The sequence below is a fragment of the Hordeum vulgare genome, chromosome 4H (assembly GCF_904849725.1).
Source record: "Hordeum vulgare subsp. vulgare chromosome 4H, MorexV3_pseudomolecules_assembly, whole genome shotgun sequence".
NCBI lineage: Eukaryota > Viridiplantae > Streptophyta > Magnoliopsida > Poales > Poaceae > Hordeum > Hordeum vulgare.
Genome location: NC_058521.1, coordinates 363,901,778 through 363,923,665, shown reverse-complemented (window position 1 = coordinate 363,923,665; position 21,888 = coordinate 363,901,778). Strand labels below are relative to the sequence as shown.

The window sequence follows — 21,888 nt, the reverse complement described above, 5'->3', positions numbered from 1 at the left end:
TCCTGATTTAATTCAGATTTTGTTTCTTAAAAGTGGGAATATTCATGTATTCAGAAACATTACACTTCAACCGCATATGTCGTGTACTCAATTCTAAATATTAGTGCATCGTTTAGCTAGTATTGACTGAAAAATGGCACAGGTACCGACCACTTCAGCTTGTATCAGCTATGTTAACTTTTGGTAAAGCTAATAATTAATATGAGCATAGTGGATTACAAGATAAATCTAAAGAACCCTTATTAGGGCACACTTCATTGTAAAATGAGTCCCTCTTTTACTTCCGAATGTAAACAATTGTTGCATCTATGAAATGACTAGTGAATAAGCATAACAGGAAACCTTTCCATATGGCGGATGGTTGGAAGATCACGCGGTGAACTGATTTCCATGTAGCAACCCTAGGGTATGAGTTGAAGAGACATTGCATTTGTTATATGGATGTGTGCTTGTGTTTCTTCACGTGATAAGTGACCCACGATATGCTCCAGAGTTGCATTTCTCCACTTTTTGTGGAGCCAAATTGTACAAATGATGTATGGTTCCACCATGTATGCAATAATCTCTCACTCCATTTGGGCCTTCTTATGAAGAACAATTCTGCATGAATAGCATGGTCAATATTCGATGGATGAAATTTATATCTAGCTTTGTGCTGAACCTCCTGTGCATAAGAACGGTATTGTAAGATTGTGAACTATAGAAACCAAATAATAAGAAAAGTGAAATGAATTATTATTGATGTATTTTTCCAAGTGTGCTTTCCTAGGATATTAGTAAGATGTCAATGTTGGTGTCACATCCCCGAATCCCTACTAGAGTTTAGCAAGTTTGTGCTCATGTCTTTTCCTTTGCATCCAAGTAAATGAAATGAATTAAAAAGCAAAGAAACAAAAAAAAAGCAAACCCTAGCAACTCTAAATCAAAACAATTCCAAATTTTGGTGACAAATCAATGAACCCAAAATGGCCATTAGAAAAGTTCATCATTTCTGATAAATATTGAAAACAAAATATCAGGGGTGAAATATATTTTCAAAATGCCTTTGGCATTTTATTTTAAATTTAAAAGTTATTGAATTCAACTATATAATTGATTTCAAATAATCCAAAGTTTCCAAAAATGTTGAAAACTTTATATATGTTTGGAAATATTCCAAATAACACCCCAGCATGTTTCAAGCTATTTTAGGAATAGTTTGGAGCCAAAAATAAAATGAAACAAAGTCAGAAATGCATTAATAGAAAACAGAAATGGAAAAAATAGAAAAAACTTACATGTCGCTCACCCTTGGCCCAGCCCAGCTCGTCCTGTCGTCTTCCTCGTGCCAGCGAGGAGCAGGAGGTGGCTGCCGCTCCCTCCGGTGCGGCCACGCACCTGCGTGCCTGTCTGGCCGCCGATCCGCACTGTAAAGGAAGGGATAAGCCTACCGCGACCTACTCCCGTGCTCTCCCCCTCCTCATTCGCCCCCTGCTCTGTCCCCTCTCGGCCGCCATTACAGCCCGAGCCGAGCTCGAGCTCGCCGTCGCCCCAGTCCCTCTCCCTCTCACCTGAGCTGTAGAAAAGCTTCGCCATGGTCTCCTGAAGCTCTCCAGCTAGCTGCTCGACGCCGAGAACCCCTGAGACACCATGACGCCATCGTCTTTAACCTCGGATCCCCGGAGCTCGCCGCCGTCGTTCTCCCTCCTCGGTCCTCCTCCGACCCTGATCTCGACGCCTCTGCAATCCTAGTGAGCCCAGGAAGATTACCCCCCATGTTTTCCCCTTCGATTTCGTGGTCTAGGCCCCGATTCCACTGTAGCCCGACGAGATCTGCCGCAGCAGCTCGTCATCGGTAGCTCTCTAGTGCTCGGCTGGTCATTCTGAGGCCACCAGCAGCATCAGTACATCGCTTAGAAGCTCTAGGAGCCCAACCCCGCGTGATTTGCCCTCGGATTCGATGACTTCGTCATAGCCTGAACTCCGGTAGCCGCTGAGCTCGTCGCCGACATCATCTCCGGCCATCTTAGCCCCTGTTCTTACCAAAAATGGATTTGCGATCGAGCGGCCGATCGTCTGGTGCTTTCCGCCTTGCGTTTGGTCGCCGGAGATGCAAACCCGAGGCCCTCCGCCGTTCTGGTGGTCGCAGGAGCCTCACCGCCGGTGGGTTTGACCGCATCACCGGTGGGGTTGACTCCCCTGAGTCACTAGCAAGTGGGGCCTGCCCCCTGGTTAATTGAGTTTAATAAAAATAAAAATAGAGAATTTGTTAAACCCTAAACAGTCACTGACATGTGGCTCCAGCCCTTTTAATTATCTGTTTAGTTTAAAACTTAATTTGAAACTGGCTAGAGTCACTGACCAGTGGGTCCCACTAACCAGGTTTGACTTTCCAACGGCGAGCTAACCTGCTGATGTCATGGTGATGCAATAAATCCAATTCTGGTTTTTAAATAATTCCAGAATAATTGCAAAACTTTGCAAATTCATAGAAATTTGATTATAATTCCAAATCAGAAAAATAATATATGCAAATTGATCAAAAAAATTCAGTGAACACAATGGTGCTACTTTCATGCATGAAAAACAAAGTTATGAAACAGCATCACGTCAAATCAATTAAATGATTAAGATAAATATGTCATTTCAAATGATATTTGAATTTGGATTTCAAACTAGATGCAAACTAAGGTTTCACCAACCACACAGAATCATATCACCCTTCATTTCATGCCATGTTCATGCATCATGATTGTTGCATATGATTGCTATTAATTGTTTGTTGTTATTTCGGTAGGCCCCGCCCCTCCAGATACGACTGATTGTCCGATTGATGGTTATCACCCCTCTGCTGAGCAACAAGGCAAGCAACAATTTTGATCATCCCAATAAATCCCATGTTCTCGCTCCTGCTCTTATTTATTGCATTAGGTCAAAATGCTTCAAATGTGTTTACCACGTTAGTTGAATCAATTCTTTTGCATGACCTTTCTTTTTCACGGTAATTAGCTAAACTTTGCAACCTAGCATACCTGGTAGATGCTTGAGCCATGATGTGTCTTATCCTGCTATGCGTGCTATGCTTAGAGTTGTGTTTGGTCTGTCATCTGGATGATGAACAGGATCGTAAGACTGTGTTCTATTAATAAAGGTTGTGTGTTGAACCTGATTTGGTAAAGGTACCGGTGAAATGCTATGTAGGAGTACATGGCAGGTTGTTAAATTGGAACCGTACTTGGGAACTGAATTCCGTGTATGCAATCTAAGAAGAGATACTACCACATGCTGGGCCCTGAAATATGACCCCGCTCGACTTATTAATTGCCTAGTACTCGTTCCAGGAGTCGCAAGTAGTTTCTGGTGTTTATAGTCATGCTGGAGGTCATGCATGGTGCTGAACTTAGAGGTGGGCTATGATGCGGTAGGCAGTGGAACGGTGTACCAAGTGGCACCCGGATGGTGGGCTTGGGAACCCTGCGAACATCGTTTGGGGCCGTGGCGGAAACCTCGGCCGGACTTCCCTTCGGGTTACCCTCAAATAGGCGATAAACCTGGACTAGGATCTTATCTGGTTAACGGTCGTGGCCGACTCCCTTGCTGGGCTTCCGCTTGAAGGTTGCCGAGGTGCATGACGTGCACATGGCGATTAGTGGCGAGAGCGTGTGTGAAGAAGTACACCCCGGAAGGGTTATGATCTATTCGAATAGCCGTGTCCGCGGATAAGGACTACTTGGAGACATATGTTGTTCATAGATAACTTTAATGGCTACTCATAAAAGTATCAAGATAAGTGTGAGTGTCATGGATGGCATTTCCGTAGGAAGACGGGAATGATTCCATGATGGTGTATTTTTGTGGAGTTAGTGGACTCGTGTGTGATAAAACAAAGTTGTCAAAACTATTTTAAAACATAGTTTTGTCTAGCCAAGAGTCAAAGCTGGCTTTCTGCATGAAACCCCACAACCCCTTGTTGATACATTTGCCTGAGTAGATAGATTTGTTCTAAAGTCTTGTTGAGTACTTTTGTACTCACGTTTGCTTAATAAATTGTCGCAGTGGATGTTAATGACCCTATTGGTGGGTTCTATCTAGACGTTGACGACGACGAGTAGATGCTGTCCCAACTACGATCTGGCCCTAGGTTGCGTCTATAGATAGTCAGGCCATGTGCCTTTTACCTTCCCATCTGTCTGTATTCAGACAGTTTTAATCTTCCGCTGGCTTGTAGGACTTGTTTGAATGACCTATGATGATGGGTCGTGAGACTAGTATCTGTGTAATATTATGTGTGAGGCTCTTCTGAGTCTTTTAAATAAATCTCGTGATGTTGTATGGTTATGTTGTGATGCCATAGTTGTATCTATACATATCTAGTATGTCATGCGTACGTGTGATGCACTGGGATATGTATGGGATTGGACACCTAGTCGTCTGCCTTAGTAGCTCTCTATATAGAGAAATGGCCCTTTGTGATTCCACCGAGGCTTGGTAGTTCGCTACTGCTCCGGACACATTGGTTGACTGGCATGTATCCTTCTTAGCTGCTGTGTATCTCCCTTCAGGGAAATGTCACGCGGTGTAATGGAGTCCTTGTAGCTTGCTACGACTCGTCTACACTCGCTGTTGACCGACACCTGCTTTGCTGGGTTATGTATGCATGTCTCTGTATAGTCGAGCCACTTAAGTTTATGACTAGATATGTCGACCCGGATTCTTTGACATTGGAATGCTAGCGACACTAATGCATACGTGAGTCGAAAGGCACAAACGGTCCCGACTAAGGTAAGGTGGCAGTCGCGGGGATAACCGTGCGTGAGACCGCAATGTGATGCAATGTGTTAGATGCTAGATTCCTATGGCTTATGATCGGGGTCCCGACAGCGTTGGTATCAGAGCCTGACTGACTGTAGGATTACCAAGCCAAACTCGCCGAAGTTCAGTCTTGAATTGCTCTAGTTATATATAAGGGAATTGTTTGTGGAAGGGAACGTAAGATTCTTGCTTCTCTTCTCAAGTCATTCTATTCTGGTCATACTCGTCTTTTCTACGGGGATTAAGAACTAGGTTACTTATCTTTCTCTTAGGATCGTGTATTATTAATCGTAGATTATAGGACAACGAGTCGAGAGTTACTCCGAGTTTCTTTTGTTCCAGGTAAAAGAAAGTAAGTTTTGACGACCATGGAATTGAACTTGATAGTTGACTGGTTATGCTATCCTATCTTTTTTGGGTTGTCTCAAAGTTGTTTTTGAGCATTTACAGCCGTTATGCTGCCCAATTTTGTCTCCAGAGCTCTAATGCCTTTGCATTACTCTCTATTTTCATATGCATGTCCGTCCTTCTCATCAGGTGGTACGTCTGACTAGGTGCATTGATGTGCCGGGTCACACGGCCATGCTAGTCAGGATGATGTCAGTAGCCGGTTACAGCTGGTACCCAGAGTATACAGTGGAGGAGTAGTATAGGGATTTTAATCAGAGTCAGTATTTGTGCACTGTTAGGGTATTCCCAGATTACCTTGGAGCCGAGGAGCTGATCTGATCCATTAGTCTGATGGATTGGGGGTTACTGTTGACATGGCAGTACAAGATGCTTCTTATTCAATGTTGACCATCATGAGAGCCAGACATGCATTGCTGCAGAACTTAGAGTTCTGCTATGTTCCCGCCTCTCAGCCAGGAGAAGAAGGATACCTCAGTGGGGTCTACTTTGATTCCTCTATGGAGGATCCGCTGCTGCAGTCCACCGCTGAGATGTTAGAGAATAGAGACAGAGATGCTCGTGTCCTTCGTATGGAGCTCTATGCTACACGTGCTCGTCTGTAGACGGCTCTGACACAGCTGACACCTATAGTCCAGATAGGGTATGGAGATATGGAGATGTTGAACCCTGTTAGGACCCATCTTCCAGTTCATGTTGGCTGGCCTGCTATAGGAGTAGTCACCCCTCTTCGCGGACCTCTACTACCACTAGTCAGGGGACCAAGGTCACACCCGTGCCCTTACGGTTCCCACGGGTCTCAGGCTCGAAAATTTCCTGATCCACATGTTGAGCTCCCAGGCCATAGAGGCAACCTTTATGAGATATTTTATGCGGATGCCTGAACCGTGAGTGGAAGAGTAGTATGGTAGTAGCTGTACTTCCACAGTCCTGTGTGTCTGGTGGAGTATGCTTATGTCGTGAGATGAGTTCCGGAGGCATAGATAAATAATATATAGGAAGCTTGGAAAGCCTCTTGTGAGTAGTATCATTTTTTCAGTAGTTTGCTATTTGGTTGATATTGTACTGAACTATGTAATGGTGTGTATGAACCATGGTGTATATATAGCAGTTGCTTGTTACCATGTTGTTTGGATGTTCATTTCCGCATTCCATGTGTTCAGTGCATTCTTAATCCATAGCTAGTATTGATGTTGATATTAGTCTAAGCTATGAGTTTGTTTGTCAGGATGATGTTCACCAGGCTGAACCGTGCCCCTACCCATGAGCAGGGAGAAGGTAGTCACGCATCGCAGGAGGAATTGCCTCACCCGCCTTCTCTGGCGAAAGTTATGCTTGAGGCAGAAACAAACAAAAGAGAGACCAATCGTCTGCAAGAGCGTATTGAGGAAAATACGGCTCGTCAGCCAAGGAATGATGCAGTGTCCCTCAATGACTTTGAGAAGCTGAAGCCCCCGAAGTTCCATCACTCCGTCGATCCTCTCAACGCTGATGACTAGTTGTGCATTATATCGCGCAAGATTCGCTCTGCCAATGTTTCTGAGGTTGACAAGGTGACCTTTGCGGTGTACTTTCTGGAAGGACCCGCCAATCTGTGGTGGGAGAATTTTGAAGCTATGCGTCCTACCGGACCAGCAACCACATGGGCAGACTTCAGTGCAGCCTTCCATCTGCACCACATTCCAGAGGGTCTGATGGACCGTAAGAGAGAGGAATTATGTGCCTTCACCGAGGGAAAGTTGACCGTGGATGCTTATAGCCGTGAGTTCGGTAACCTCGTTTGCTATGCAACTGAAGAGGTGTCAATTGATGCGAAGAAGCAAGCAAGATTCCGCAAGGGTCTGAGCCCTGAACTGCGTCGTGACCTGCGCCTCCATGAATGTACAAGCTTTCAAGCTCTTGTCAACAAGGCGATCAGTGCCGAGATTGGTCATACAGATTATGAAGCCACGAAGAAGCACTTTCGTGACTCTAGCTCCTCATATGGTTCCGCGTTTCCAAAACGCAGGATGTGGGTTCCGAATAGCTCTCTGCCGCCAAGATATACCCCGAGGCCATCCTATGTGGCGCCTCAGGTGAACCAGACCAACCCTCCAGCAAAGACCTATGGTGGTCCAGCTAGCAATGCTGCACCACGTGCCAATCAGGTGATCTGCTACAAGTGTGGAGAACCAGGGCACTACTCACGAGAGTGTCCCCATAACATAGGTGCCAAGCAACCTGGAAAGTCCCTTGGGCAAGGCAAGTTGGGAAAACCTTACTATGTGAAGCCAACTCCTGCATGTGGCCACGTGAACTATGTTTCAGCAGAAGAAGCTGTAGAGGATCCCGACGTCATATTGGGTAACATCACCCAGCGTCTGTTCTTTTTGGCACATGGTCATCTCATTCCTTCATTTCAGAAAGTTCTGCACAGTTGCATAACATGTCCTTTTGTGATATGCCAATCCCATTGGTTGTCCAAACCCCTCGTAGTAAGTGGCAAACCTTCACGATAACCTATGACAGTCAAATCCTAGTAGACAAGATAGTTTTTCTAGCATCTTTGATAGCCCTGAAATCTTCAGATAACAATATCATCTTGGGTATGGACTGGTTGTCAGCTCACTATGCCAAGATTGATACTCATTCTACAAATGTTCAGCTTACCCATCCCTCGGGTGAGATAGTTAATGTCTCTACTCAAGTTGCCAAATGCCAACTCTATTCCCTCAATGCCAACCCTCTTCCAGAACATGAAGACATTCCGGTAGTCCGTGACTTCCCGGATATTTGTCCAGAAGAACTGCCAGGAATTCCACCTTGACAGGGATGTAGAGTTTGTGATAGACCTAGTTCCGGGAACTGTTCCAATAGCCAGAAGACCTTATAAGATGGCACCCCTGGAGCTAGCCGTACTTAACAAGGAATTAGATGAGGCCTTGAATAAAGGTTTCATTCGTCCTAGCTCTTCTCCTTGGGCTTGCCATGTCGTCTTCGTCAAGAAGAAGGATGGAACGGAGCGAATGGTTGTAGATTATCGACCAGTTAACCTGGTCACCATAAAGAACAAGTATCCGCTCCCAGGATCAACGATCTATATAATCAGCTCCCTGGATCCTCAGTCTTCTCCAAAATGGATTTGAGGTTGGGTTACCATCAAATCAAGATCAAGAACGGGGACATTCCAAAAACGGCTTTTGTCACTCGTTATGGCCAATACGAGTACACCGTCATGTCCTTAGTTTTAAGCAATACCCCATCCACCTTCTCTCTCTTGATGAATTCAATCTTCATGGAGTATTTGGATAAATTCGTCGTGGTATACCTCGATGATATTCTCATCTACTCGAAGAACGAACAAGAACATGCCGAGCATCTAAGGCTCGTATTGATGAAACTTCGAGAGCATCGTCTTTATGCCAAGTTTTCAAAATGTGAATTTTGGTTACGAGAAGTGACCTATGTAGGCAACACAATCTCTGGTAAGGGTATTGTTGTAAATCCCGAGAGAGTTCAAGCCGTCCTAGATTGGACTCAACATGAATCGGTTAAGCAAGTTAGGAGTTTTCTTGGTCTAGCGAGCTATTGTTGCCGCTTTGTCGAGAATTTCTCCAAGGTTGCAAAGCCTCTAAGTGAACTCCTCAAGAAAGATAAAAAGTTCGAGTGGACACCACAGTGTGAGCATACTTTTCAGGGACTGAAAAGACGCCTGACTTCCGCACGTGTGTTGCTACCACCAGATTTTTCTAAGGACTTTGTTTTCTATTGTGACGCCTCGCGACAAGGATTAGGTTGCATTCTCATGCAGGATCGTCATGCGATTGCATACGCATCTCGACAGTTGCGTCCGCATGAGGATAATTCTCCCAGACATGATATTTTGCTTGCAGTTGTAGTCCATGTACTTAAAACCTGGCGACATTACCTTCTTGGTAATCGTTGCGACATATTCACTGATCACCAAAGTCTGAAATATATCTTAACCCAACCGGATTTGAATCTCAGGCAAAGATGGTGGGTTGAGGTGATCACAGATTGTGACTTAGGGATAACTTACACCCTGGGGAAGGCCAATGTTATGGCTGATGCACTAAGTCGTAAGTCTTATAGTAACAATCTGATGTTACAACGAGGTCAACCACATCTCTATGAGTAATTTCGAAAGTTAAATCTCCATATTGTTCCTCAAGGATTCATTTCTAACCTGGTGGCGAAACCTACTCTTAGGGATCAGATCATAGCTGGCAAAAAGCGTGACAAGGGTATATCATGGATCAAGGAGAATATTATTAGCGGAAACGCTAAGAAATTCTCCATGAATTCTCTAAGGCAGTTGATCCTTAAGGAGGCTCATGATTCTCCTCTCACCATTCATCCTGGTAGAACTAAGATGTATCAGGACCTACGCCAGAGGTTTTGGTGGACTAGGATGAAGAGAGAAATTGCTGAGTTCGTTTCTAACTGCGACGTTTGTCGTCGAGTTAAGGCAGAACATCAAAGGCCTGCTGGCACCCTTCAACCTTTAGCTATTCCTGAATGGAAATGGGATAAAGTCAGTATGGATTTCATCACTGGATTTCCCAAGACCAAGAAAGGAAATAATGCTATCTTTGTGTCATTGACCGTCTTTCCAAAGTAGCTCATTTTCTTCCAGTTCGTGAGAGGATAACAGCTAGCCAACTAGGAGAGTTATGCATCTCTCGAATAGTGTCTCTTCACGGTGTTCCTCTGGAGATTAATTCAGATCGTGGATGTATTTTTACTTCTCGCTTCTGGGAAAGTTTTCAGAATGCCATGGGGACTCACCTATCTTTTAGCACTGCTTTCCATCCTAAATCAAGTGGTCAAGTAGAAACAGTGAATCAAATCCTAGAAGATATGCTCCGAGCTTGTGTTATATCGCTCGGTATGAATTGGGAGAAGTACCTTCCATTCGCCGAATTTGCTTATAACAATAGTTATCAATCAAGTTTGGGCAAAGCCCCTTTTGAAGTTCTCTATGGACGAAGGTGTCGAACACCTCTTGATTTGTCCGAAACCGGAGAGAGGCAACTCTTGGTCCGGATATGATCCAGGAAGCAGAAGAGCAAGTTCGCTTTATTCGTGAAAAGTTGAAAACAGCCTAGTCTCATCAAAAGATCCAATATGATCGTCATCATAAGGCTGTGACCTTTGAAGTTGACGAGAAGGCTTACCTTCGGGTTACACCTCTGAAGGGTACCCATCGTTTCGGTATCAAAGGCAAGTTGGCTCCACGTTACATCGGTACTTTTCGTATTCTTGCCAAACGAGGAGAAGTTGCCTATCAATTGGAACTTCCTCCGCATCTTTCCAAGGTTCATGGTGTATTCCATGTCTCGCAACTCAGGCGTTGCTTTTCGGATCCTATCCATGAAGTGGACCACGAAGCGCTTGATCTCCAAGATAACCTTTCATACCGAGAATACCCCGTTCGTACTCTTGATCAAGCTGAGCGTACCACTCGACGTCGAAACCTCAAGTTTCTTAAAGTTCAATGGTCAAATCATTCTGAAAAAGAGGCAACATGGGAAAGAGAGGATCGTCTACGGCTTGAGTATCCCACGCTATTCCCAACGACTTCCAAATATCGAGACGAGATTCTTTTGAATGGTGGTGAATTGTCACATCCCTGAATCCCTACTAGAGTTTAGCAAGTTTGTGCTCATGTCTTTTCCTTTGCATCCATGTAAATGAAATGAAGTCAAAAGCAAAGAAAATAAAACAAAAGCAAACCCTAGAAACTCTAATTCAAAACAATTCCAAATTTCGGTGACAAATCAATGAACCCAAAATGGCCATTGGAAAAGTTCATCATTTTTGATAAATGTTGAAAACAAAATATCACGGGTGAAATATATTTTCAAAATGCCTTTGGTATTCTATTTTAAATTTAAAAGTTACTGAATTCAACTATATAATTGATTTAAAATAATCCAAAGTTTCCAAAAGTGTTGAAAACTTTATATATGTTTGGAAATATTCCAAATAACACCCCAGCATGTTTCAAGCTATTTTAGGAATAGTTTGGAGCCAAAAATAAAATGAAACAAAGTCAGAAATGCTTTAACAGAAAACAAAAATGGAAAAAGATAGAAAAAAACTTACCTGTCGCTCACCCTTGGCCCAACCCAGCTCGCCCTGTCGTCTTCCTCGTGCCGGCGAGCAGCAGGAGGTGGCTGCCGCTCCCTCCGGCGCGGCCACGCACCTGCGTGCCTGCCTGACCGCCGCTTTGTGCTGGCAAGGAAGGGCTAAGCCTCCCACGACCTCCTCCCGTGCTCTCCCCCTCCTCATTCGCCCCCTGCTCTCTCCCCTCTCGGCCGTCATTAGAGCCCGAGCCGAGCTCGAGCTCGCAGTCGCCCCAGTCCCTCTCCCTCTCACCTGAGCTGCGCAAAAGCTTCGCCATGGTCTCCTGAATCTCTCCAGCTAGATGCTCGACGCCGAGAACCCCTGAGACGCCATGATGCCATCGTCTTCAACCTCAGATGCCCAGAGCTCGCCGCCGTCATTCTCCGTCCTCAGTCCTCCTCCGAGCCTGATCTCGACGCCTCTGCAATCCCAGTGAGCCCAGGAAGATTGCCCCCCACATTTTCCCCTTCGATTCCGTGGTATAGGCCCCTATTCCACTGGAGCCCGACGAGATCCGCCGCGGGAGCTCGTCGCCGGTAGCTCTCTGGTGATCGGTTGGTCATTCTAAGGCCACCAGCAGCATCAGTGCATCGCGTAGAAGCTCTAGGAGCCCAACCCCGCGTGATTTGCCCTCGGATTCGATGACTTCGTCATAGCCCAAACTCCGGCAGCCGCTGAGCTCGTCGCCGGCGTCATCTCCGGCCATCTTAGCACTTGTTCTTAGCAAAAATGGATCTGCGATCGAGCGGCCGATCGTCTGGTGCCTTCCGCCTTGCATTTGGACGCCGGAGATGCAAAGTCGAGGCCCTCCGCCATTCTGGTAGTCGCAAGAGCCTCGCAGCCGGTGGGTTTGACCCCATCGCCGGTGGGGTTGACTCCCCTGAGTCACTAGCAAGTGGGGCCTGCCCCCTGGTTAATTGAGTTTAATAAAAATAAAAATAGAGAATTTGTTAAACCCTAAACAGTCACTGACATGTGGGTCCAGCCCTGTTAATTATCTATTTAGATTAAAACTTAATTTAAAACTGGCCAGAGTCACGCACTAGTAGGTCCCACTGGTCAGGTTTGACTTTCAAACGACCAACTGCCTGCTGATGTCATGCTGATGCAATAAACCAATTCTGGTTTTTAAATAATTCCAGAATAATTGCAAAACTTTGGAAATTCATAGAAATTTGATTATAATTCCAAATCAGACAAATAATAAATGCAAATTGATCAGAAAAATTCAGTGAACACAATGGTGCTACTCTCATGCATGAAAAGCAAAGTTATGACACAACATTAGGTCAAATAGATTAAATGATTAAGATAAATTTGCCATTTCAAATGATATTTGAATTTGGATTTCAAACCACATGCAAACTAAGGTTTCACCAACCACACTAAATCATATCACCCTTCATTTCATGCCATGTTCATGAATCATGATTGTTGCATATGATTGCTATTAATTGTATGTTGTTATTTCGGTAGGACCCGCCCCTCCGGATACGACTGATTATCCGACTGACGGTTATCACCCCTCTGCTGAGCAACAAGGCAAGAAACATTTTTTATCATCCCGATAAATCCCATGTTCTCACTCCTGCTCTTATTTATTGCATTAGGTCAAAATGCTTCAAATTCTTTTACCACGTTAGTTGAACCCATTCCTTTGCATGATCTGTCTTTGTCACAGTAATTAGCTAAACCTTGCAACCTAGCATACCTGGTAGATGCTTGAGCCATGATGTGTCTTATCCTGCTATGCATGCTATGCTTAGAGTTGTGTTTGGCCTGTCATCTGGGTGATGAACAGGATCGTGAAAATGTGTTCTATTAATAAAGGTTGTGTGTTGAACCTGATTTGGTGAAGGTACCGCTGAAAGGCTATGTAGGAGTACATGGCGGGTTGTTTCATTCGAATCGTCCTTAGGAACTGAGTTCCGTGTATGTAATCCAAGACGAGATACTACCACATGCTGGGCCCTGAAATATGACCCCGCTCGAATTATTAATCGCCTAGTACTCGTTCCAGGAGTCGCAAGTTGTTTCTAGTGTTTATAGTCATGCTGGAGGCCGTGCATGGTGCTGACCTTAGAGGTGGGCTATGATGCGGTAGGAAGTGGCACGGTGTACCAAGTGGTACCCGGATGGTGGGCTTCGGAACCTTGCACACATCGTTTGGGGCCGTGGCGGAAATCTCGGCCGGAATTCCGTGCGGGTTACCCTCAAATAGGCGATAAACCTGGACTAGGTACTCATGTGGTTAACGGTCGTGGCTTGATCCCTCGCTGGGCTTCCGCTTGAAGGTTGCCGAGGTGCATAACATGCACATGGCAATAAGTGGTGAGAGCGTGTGTGAAGAAGTACACCCCTGCAGGGTTATAATCTATTCGAATAGCCGCGTCCGCGGATATGGACTACTTGGAGACATATGTTGTTCATAGATAACTTTAATGGCTACTCATAAAAGTATCAAGATAAGTGTGAGTGTCATGGATGGCATTTCCGTAGGAATACGGGAATGATTCCATGATGGTTTATTGTTGTGGAGTTAGTGGACTCGTGTGTGATAAAACAAAGTTGTCAAAACTATTTTAAAACGTAGTTTTGTCTAGCCAATAGTCAAAGCTGGCTTTCTGCATGAAACCCCACAACCCCTTGTTGATACATTTGCATGAGTAGATAGATTTGTTGTAAAGTCTTGCTGAGTACTTTTGTACTCACGTTTGCTTAATAAATTGTTGCACAGGATGTTAATGACCCTAGTGGTGGGTTCTATCTAGACGTTGACTACGACGAGTAGCTGGTGTCCGAGCTACGATCTGGCCCTAGGTTGGGTATCTAGATAGTCAGGCCATGTGCCTTTTACCTGTCCATTTGTCTGTATTCAGACAGTTTTAATCATCCGCTGGCTTGTAATACTTGTTTGAATGACTTGTGATGATGGGTCGTGAGACCCCTATCTGGATAATATTATGTGTGAGGCTGTTCCGAGTCTTCTAAATAAATGTCATGATGTTGTATGGTTATTTTGTGATGCCATAGTTGTATCTATACATATCTAGTATGTCATGCGTACGTCTGATGCACTGGCATATGTATGGGATTTGACACCTAGTCGTATGCCTTAGTAGCTCTCTATACAGAGAAATGCCCCTTTGTGATTCCACCGAGCCTTGGTAGTTCGCTACTGCTCCAGACACATTGGTTGACCGACATGTATCCTTCTTAGCTGCTCTGTCTGTCCCTTCGGGAAAATGTCACGCGGTGTAATGGAGTCCTTGTAGCTTGCTACGACTCGTCTACACTCGCTCTTGACCAACACCTGCTTTGTTGGGTTATGTATGCCTGTCTCTGTATAGTCGAGCCACTTAAGTTTATGACTAGATATGTCGACCCGGGTTCTTTGACTTTGGAATGCTAGCGACACTAATGCATACATGAGTCAAAAGGTGCAAACGGTCCCGGCTAATGCAAGGTGGCAGCCATGGGGATAACCGTGCGTGAGACCGCAAAGGGATGCAACTTGTTAGAGGCTGGATTCCTATGGCTTTGCATCGGGGTCCCAACAGTTGGTGCATGATCCCTGGATCGGTTTGCTCTAGCCCACAAATATTGATGGATCAGCCTCATTGCACAAATTATCATACTAAACTATCATATGTGTATTCACAAGATAAAGTAGTAGGTGAACAGATATTCAGCGTTAATGAGCGTGATATATCACAAATATTGCCATTGCTTTGCTTGTCAAATGATTTGGACAAAAATAAAGTAAAAAAACGAACAATGTGCAAGTTCCGCCTACCAGCATTCACCCCATTGATATCATCTATAAGAATGAGATTAGGCGATGCATCAAAATCACTATGCCCAATCACCGACAACAAAATCTCCTCCTTCAGAAAACAAATCATGAGAAAAAGAACTTATGGTAACTAAGTAAATAAGAAAATCAGAGGACCTCGAAATATTCTTGTAAACTTAGTGCTTAGAACAAGATTCAATAGAAGTATCAGGCTTAGCAACAAAATTTCAGGGTGAGTAACGAGTGTGTGCCGAAATCAAGGATCGATTAAGATCAATAAACCACCACGATTGGCTCCAAGTAGTTTGAGCCATCACATCACATAGTTTCTTGTGTAGCAGAACATGGAAACAACAGAGAGTGGTAGTGAGTAGTGGGTAGGGACCCACCATGTCGTTCAAGTAGAGCCAGTGGTGATGGCCAAGATGTGCTTGGAGGGCAAGGATCTTACTCCACGCGGGTGGACGACAGGGGTCGACGGCGCCATGGGGCATCACGGCAAGGCGGTACCCGTGCGTGGCCGCATAGGCGCGCTAGTTCCGTGTGACGGCCAACAACATGTCGTAGAAGGACCGGCCCCGCGTGCCTTGGCCCGACAGGACCTTGTCAGAGAGAGTGAGGATGGAGAAGCTGAGTTGCTTTCCAGCAAGGGGGCGGTGCTCTACGGCGGGGGGCGAGCACTAGCGTCTGAGGTAGTTGGCGCTCCCGAGGAGGGTGGAAACGTGCGGGAGGAGGAAGTGGAGTAGGAGTGGGAGGACGAGGAGGAGAAGGTGTCAGTGGAGAAGGCGGAGGAGAGGGCGATGATGGATAGTGCAGCACGCCTGTCCGCCCATATGAGGTCGTCGCTGGTGGCTGAGATGAGTAGTAGGGACGAGGAAGTGGCGGTGGCGGCAATCCACCCGGAAGAAAACGAAAGAGATTTCTCGGAAAGGAAAGGAGGTCGCGTGCAGAAGGGGCTCAAGGCGATTTTCTCCTCCTCTTTTCCTTTAGGGCATGTACAATGGTTGACAAGATAATCTTATCTTAAATCTTGCATGTAATTTAGAGATGACAAAAAAGAAAGTCTACAATGGGTCATTTCATAGCCTTATCTTCTATAATTAGTTATTCCAAAAAACATGGTGAGACATATTGTGCTAAGAGATCAGTTATGTCTTCTCTTAAATAAGAGAAAGCAAAGCCTTTTTTCAAGTTCTCTCTGCTCCTCCTCATCATTTATCCTATGTGGCACTCCTAAGATAGCACCATTGTACATGCCCAACTCGAATGACGTCGCGGGCCTAGCTAATGATTTATCTCCTAGCATTGCCTACGTGGACAATGCGAGAGATCGTCCCTTCCGCGTATGTTAATGTGTTTGATGCTTCAACTCCCTCTTTATATTTGTGACTAAAAACTATATATTTTTGCATATGCTCACCTTCAACTTTCAACCTTGTTGTGTCTAATATATCAATACATACAAAATTAGTATTAGGAGTAGTTCGACCATGTCCAATATCCTCTCTCTTTTCCCTAAAGAACTAACAAGAATTATTGGAGGGATTGAGAATAACAAGCTCGAAGAATGTCAACAATGGGGTGCAAACACAAGCTCAAAGGATAAGAACCATTGGGGAAGAAGACCCCCTTAAATAGGCCCTTCCAAATTCAACCGTCATGCCCGCATCCCGCACATAAGCGGTACTACCGCTCGAACGGTAGTACCCATAACTACGGCAGGAATGCATAGCAGTGGTGGACGCAAAATAGAACCAGTGGCGGGCTAGGGGCCTAGCGAAGCTCGTTACTAACCTCCCACCACTATTAAAAGGCCACAAGTGGCGAGCATGAAGTAGCATAGTCCACTCCTAATATGGTGCACGAGAGCTAGTTTGCACCGTAACAAGGATGACGAGTGGCGAGCACTATGCTCCGCCCGCCACTGCTAGTTGTTTTAGGATTTAAAAAATGCACATATTTGAAAGTGCGTTATATCGACTAGAGGGGGGTGAATAGGCAATTTTTAGAATTTCCTCAATCATGAACTAAGTGCATCCAAAATAGTACATGATCATGTGTGCAAAAACGACTACAGCAAAGTACTCAATGAGATTTCAGATATTCAGTTTGCATAGTTCGTAGTAAACAGGTGAAGATTAACTCAAGTGAAGAATTTGAGGTTGAGTAAATTCAGAGAAAGTCTTCAGACAAATTCTTCCAACAGTATAGATGAAATTCTTCAACATATAGTTAAGGCAATGAAAGAGTTGAAGAAATTAAACGCGTAGCTTGATGAAGACACATGTTGATGACATAGTTCCAACTGCAGTGATAGTTGTACATCTGGTTCGGAGCGGCTTGGTATTGAAACCAAAAGGACACACAGTCCCTACCGTATTCTCCTTGAGCTAAGGACACACAATCCTCGCCCAACACTCGTGGTAAGTCTTCTGGGAAGACTTCCAAACCCTCACAAACTCGTTCACCCAGCGATCCACAACTAACTGCTGGATCCTCTAGACCATGACGCCTAACCGTCTGGAGGATGCACAGTCCTCAAAGGTAAGAAGCGTCAATTCCACATAGGAACAACTTCTTCAGTGATGCTCAATCACTTTGGTTTTTGGTTTGGGTTTGGTGTTAGGGTTATTTCCTCACTTGATGATTTTCTCTCTCGGACTCTGAGGAATTTGGGTTGCTCTAAATGACATGTCTCAGTTTCTCTCGGAGCAGCCAACCAGCTAGTGGTTGTGGGACGGCTATTTATAGCTTAGGAGCATCCTGACATGATTTGAAATAAATACCCTTAGATAATAAGACCGTTGGGTGGATAATATCACTGAGGTGACGTGTGGCATGGCAACGGTCGGAACTTTCAACTGCGAAAGTCCTCATGTCTCTCATAATCTTCACTTTGAGGCTTTGGTGGATTTAGACTTGGGTTGAGCATCATGTGGAAAATTATTCCATAGTTTTACCTCGACCCCCTTTAACAGTACGGTGGTCCTATGACTCAGGAGTAAAGAAAATGAAACAGAAAGAGTAAATCTTCACGCTTCAAAGTCTTCAGAGTGGTATCTTCAGGACACACCAAATTCCTCATCTTCAATATCTTCATGAGGAATATCAATTTCTTCGCAATTTCTTCGCGTTCAAAGTATTCAAGGAAATACCAAAGTCTTCACCCGAAGACATACATTTTTAGGGGTCGATACTCATCGGATAACTCAACCTCCTCAGCGACTTATAAAGCATGTATATACTCGCAAACATATCTGTCTCATAACCTATAAGTTTTCAAACCACCAAAATCACTAAGGGGCACTAGATGGACTTACAATATTGTACTGTGATATACACAGTACCGTCCATGTAATACACATATGTACATACACAACATCACTCTGAGCACGAAACTAAAGATGCTAGAAACATAGGAAAAAATTAAGGATACACATGGAAAGTAATGCACATTTCTTGAAGCCCGACTAGATAAGGTAGTTGTATTTTTTTCTGAAGATCTCTAAACAGGACCCAACAAGAAGAATCTACTAAGCTACGGAACCACTGTACCAAATGCACTAATCAGTTGCTCACGTAGTGTGACTTGAGTCGATGTCGCAGTCCAAAGGTGCCAAAGGTGCTCAATTCATACCCTCGCTCCTCTAGATTTTTAGGTCATTATCTTCAAGTCTGGTCATTGGCTTAATGTCGCTTTTGGTCCTTGGCCTTGGCCGATTTGGCTTTGAAAATCCTGAAAATAGGGCATGCTCTTGCACAATTAAAGATAGATAAAAATTAAATTCAACACGGATATTCTTGTAATCACCAAGTGTTTCAGATTATAAATTTAAAAGAATCTTAGCGTGTGACAATCAAGAAACAAGTGGCATGCTATGCTACACAAAAAAATTGCATTGGAAAGTCTAATCTATTTGAATAACTAATTTTGTGGCAACACACATATCAACAGCACTTTGCTACATCTCTGTACGTGGGTATTTGCCGATAATAACATTAAAATTAGGAATGTACGATATTCGTGTTCGTGTGCAGCAGTAGAGAGCGGACGAGTATCACCATGAACATATAAACTAAGGGTGTATACAATCTATGTTCATGTGCAGCAGTAGAGTGTATGTGGGCATCTACCACCAAGAACTTCAAAGAGTGATGCTCAAAATAATTAACAAGAATAAAGCACTCTAGTTCATGAAGCACCAATACCATCTTATTTACTTTACTTATGTACCTAGGGTAAGGTCAAAGGCCTGACCTAAGTGTCCTGCCTAAGGGTACCTCATTATTAGCTTGGGGTCACAAAGAAGATTCCGAATGGATGCCCATGACACCTAAAAAGTCACTCGGTACAAAGTCACTTGGAATATATTTCCCTCCACTCGACAACAAAATTTCACTCGGAAGGTTCCAGTCGTCACAGCAGACCAGAAGCCACCTCCATGGAGGCCAACGGGCGTACGCTCAGCTAATGGTCATGAATAACATTAATTAAATACATACGTTATCATTAACATACGGGGGTAGCGCACTCTATATAAGCCACCCCTCCCCTCTAGCACAACGGTTCGCAACCCCTGTAACACACAGTTCACACCACAAGAGCTCCCGAGCACTCAGACGTAGGGCTATTACCTCTAAGAGAGGGGCCAGAACTCATACATCTTGTGTGCAAGCTTACCGTAGCTAGGACTCTGCCCTCTCCAATCGTACCCTACACCTCTACCATCAGGTTTATTCCCACGACAGTTTGCGCCCACCGTGGCGCAGGCGTCAAAGCAACTTCCGACAAGTTTGCATTTTCACTCTCCGTCATGTCTTCTGGCTGCGATTCGTTCAGGGGCGGTGAGATCCATTTCGGTGTTGACGGCCTCAGCCCAAAAACTATGTGGTGACTTGTATTCGTCTAACATGGACCTTGCCATTTCCACAAGTGTCCAGTTCTTCCTCTCTGCCACACCATTTTGTTGAGGGGTGTAAGCCGCGGAGTACTGATGTTCAATTCCCTCATCACTAAGAAATTCTTCTAGGGTGTAGTTCTTGAACTCAGAGCCATTATCACTTCTTACTGCCTTGATGTCCTTGTCAAACTTCCGCTGGGCTTGTTTGGCAAAGTCAATGAAGGCGATCTTCGTCTCGTCCTTGGACTTGAGAAAGAACACCCATGTATATCTTGAGTAATCATCAATAATGACTAGGCCATACTTTTTCCCTCCAAGACTTGCCCATGAAGGAGGCTCAAACAGATCCACATGAAGGAGCTCTAACGGCCTCGAAGTGGATACAATGTTCTTGGGTGGATGTCTTGATTGATGTTGTTTCCCAGCTATGCATGCACTGCACACACGATCTTTCTTAAAAGATAGATTTGTTAGTCCAAGGATGTGATTGGCGTTTAAGAGATTTTGGAGATTTTTCATGCTAACATGGGCGAGCCGGCGATGCCACAGCCATCCCATGTCGGCCTTGGCCATTAGACAAGTTGTATGGAAGGTTCTCTCTTTTGAGAAGTCAACCGTGTAAAGGTTGCCATCCAACTCTCCAACAAAGGCCACTTCAAGAGTGTTTCTCTTAAAGACTTTCACATCCGTTAGTCCAAATAATGTGTCATAACCGACGGGAGCCAATTGGCGAACTGAAAGTAAATGATTTAAAGAGATTGGACAAGCATGACATTTGCAATAGACATGTCATTTGTGATTGCCACCTTGCCCAACCCAATTACCTGCCCTTTCGACCCTCCACCAAATACAATGCTCATCTATGGTCGAATGGCTTGCATGAAGTCATAGAGCAAGTTACTATCTCCGGTCATATGATTGGTGAATCCACTGTCGATCACCCATTTGGCTCCTCCGGAGAAAACAGCCTGTAACGAATTAAGACTTGGTTTGAGGTACCTATTTTGTCATGGGGCCTTTCACATTAGTTACAAGAGTCTTAGGGACCCAAATAGCATAGAATCGGAATGCATTACGAGGACCAACGCATTTAGCATAGACCTCTCCTTCCTTTGATTTGCGTAGTGCATAGGATGGAGGCATGAATTCGGTTGTCTTCTTGTGAGTAGACGAACCCCTAGTGGCCGATCCACTCACAACCTTACCTTTCTCCATGTGTCCCTCTCGTACAAATATTTCTTTAAGCGGAGTGGTACATTTGAGAGGAGATGCACTTTTCTTGGCAGTGCTTGGGTTGAACCCAAGCCCTTCCTTGGCGAAGCCTCCATTGTGTCGACTTAAGATCTCATTGAGAGTCTTTTGTCCTTGTGCACATGTCATGAGACCTCTCTCTAGCTGTGCCTTTAGCGAACAGTTTTCGTCAAGGATAGATGTCAGTTCACTACTAGAGTTAGTAGTGCAGGTAACAACATTAATAATAGGTGAGGAGTAGGCCTTAGCTAGAGTGTCAAGATAAGTGACCTTAAGTGCCTCAAAGCTCTTTGTAAGAACAGTAAGTTTCTCTTCCTTGTCTTTGAGAGACAAGGATAGACGCTCACAGTCCTTAGAAAGGGAAGCATGAGAGTTCACAAGTCGGTCTTTATCATTTAGTAATTCTTTGCACACAGATTCAGCATTTTTCAAGGAGGCAAGATCATTAGCATGTTTATCAAGGTTTTCACCTACTTTTGAACATAGTGCATCATTTTGTGCTTCCTCATACAGGACTTTCTGCTCAAGGATTTCATTTCTTTCCTTCTCCTCAGTGACGAGGGTTTCGAGTTCCTTGATGGTATTGGTGTGCTTACTCACCATTTCCATAAG

The 21,888-nt window shown here is 44.5% G+C and overlaps 1 pseudogene; it reads right to left on the bottom strand.

The window, feature by feature from the left end:
- Positions 1-11,625: 11,625 nt before the first annotated feature.
- Positions 11,626-15,957, bottom strand: LOC123450531 (annotated as a pseudogene).
- Between the last annotated feature and the right edge of the window lie 5,931 nt (positions 15,958-21,888).